Here is a 2,500-nt window from a genome sequence, read left to right on the forward strand (position 1 = left end):
GCGATAGGTAGCACAAGGCGGTTGAGCCCAGAGGATGTTTACCACCATTGCTGACCACGATCTTGCGTGCTTCTCGATCGATTTGTTGAAGGTCAGTGAATGGAAGGTGCTGGGTCCACATCAAATAGCTCAGAACAGGCAGGGCATACTGGTTTGAAGCAACCACTCGATGGTAATCTGAAAGAGGGCTGGACCATATAACAGAGAGTCTCTTCAAATACTCCTCTAAGGCAACCTTAAAAGCCAGCTGATCTTCTTGTATCGATGTTTCCAGTACTCCAAGAAATTTGTACTGCTTGCCTTCTTTCAAACACTGTGTGACTGATGACTCATCATATTTAACTCCTTCCACATGTTCCACTGTTACACCCCTCTGAACACGCACGACTGAGCACTTCTTAGGGTTCCACTGAAGCCCTATGTCTTGCATCTTGCCTCTGGTTGATCTGAGAACGGTATTCAACTTCTTCTCCGACGCTGCATAGATCTTAAGATCGTCAATGTAGAGAAGGTCCGTCGCCTTTAGTGCTCAGTGGCTTGGACAATCTATACCCCTCTATCGCCTTAAGTGACCATGCGACGGGGTTTAGGCAGATCGTAAAAAGCCTCGGGCATAGCGAGTCTCCTTAAGGAAGACCTCGTTTAAATTGGATAGTCTCTGACATTTCCTTGCCTAACTTTGTTGTGGTGACAATCTTGGTGTTCCACGTGCTACAGAGCTTGGTAACCACCCTTTTCAACCATCTCGGGAATCGGTGTACTTCCATCATTTCGCAGAGCCAATCATGATCAACGGAGTCATATGCCTTTGTGACGTCTACCCACGCCATACTCAGGTTCCTTTTACCACGATGACAGTCTTGTGTGACCATCTTGTCGATCAACAAATTATCCAATGTGCCACTGCACCCCTTCTTAGCGCCCCTCTGCTCAGCCTCCATTAAACCATGTTCCTCCAGGTGCTCATTCATTGGAACCAACAGACATGCAGTAAACCATTTGTAAACTGTGTTGAGGCATGTTATCGGCCTTTGGTTGTTACCTGAAAATTCTCCCGGTTTGGGGATCAGTGATGTTTTGCCCCCCACAAACCAAATAGGAAAATCAGTCTGGGCCATAGAAATTGCCTTGAAGCTTGCTGTGACACCATTATGCAACACCTCAGCTTTCTTCCACCCGTAGTTTGCTAGTTTGTCTGGACCAGGAGCGCTCCAGTTTCTCTTCTTTCCAATGATCTTAACTGTTTCATCATCCGTTAGGCCCCATTCCCCCTCATCTGGGGGAGGGACATACCCATGTATTGTTCTCTTGACTTCCTGTAGCCATATCGCTGATTTGTCACCAGTCCCCTCTGTCTCACACAACTCTTTTCAGTATCCACTTGCCTCGTCAGTGTTTTCAAACATTTGTTTGTTTTCCTCACTTGTGTCGGTGCGAGTCTTGTATTTTGGTCAAGTACAAGGAAAAGTTACGTTTATACAAACGTTGGCCGTGTAGCACTTATATTTTAAACAGAGTTAACTGAATAGAGGGTAGTGTGAAGTGCTAGATTTCTATCCCATATGAACCACGTGAGCGTTCCTTGTACATGTTCATTGCCGTGACCTTAACATATTCAGTTCCCACGGCCTGCTCCCGTCTGACCTTGTAGCTCAGTCGGTAGAGCGGCGGAGATCTAACCCGAAGGTCGTGGGTTCAATTCCCACCCTGGTCAGAGTTTTTCTCTGTCCTTGTGTGGGCCCATTTCCATCAGTAGGGCTAACGCTCACATGGTTCATATGGGATAGAAATCTAGCACTTCACACTACCCTCTATTTAAATAACTCTGTATTTTGGTCGTTTACTTGTTTGATTACCAGTGTTCTTTGACATGCAATTAAAAACATCATACACTCTTCCGGGATCCTCTTGGAATTGCCGGTTCAGCACCCTCGATTCCTCCATAACCTTTTTCTTACAAGAACCTCTCTTCAATTAACGATATAGAATCTTGTTTTTTTCCATGTAACTTACGAGATCAGGCACCGAGATTTTTCTACATTCCTTTTCTAAAAAGGCTTTCGATTTTCTTTTATTCTCTCCATTTCTGCCTTTGCAATTGAGATTTTTTTCCTTGTTTCCATAACTTTTTCCCCATAAACTACCTTCCATTTCGGTGTTGGTTTCCGTGAGTTGTTAAAATGGCCTGGAGTGTTTTTCTTCCATCCTTTTAACAAAAGAAAGGCGCCGATCACACAATACAGAACACAATTCGCGATCCACAAATATTGGAATGGGTCCCCCCCCCTGGGGATAACTCACTTTATTATTATTATTATTATTATTATTATTATTATTATTATTGCTATTAAACTGTCAACAAAAGTACAAATAACAAGGCAGCCCATGAGTATAGGCTACTTATAGAGCCTCTTGTTGAAAGTTATTTTACGGATTTTAAGACTGCCGATGTCTGAAATTATGAAGAATTGGGCGTCAGTCGTGAAATTTCGAATTCCTT

Source organism: Montipora capricornis, chromosome 3, assembly GCF_036669925.1.
Source record: "Montipora capricornis isolate CH-2021 chromosome 3, ASM3666992v2, whole genome shotgun sequence".
NCBI classification, from domain to species: Eukaryota; Metazoa; Cnidaria; class Anthozoa; order Scleractinia; family Acroporidae; genus Montipora; species Montipora capricornis.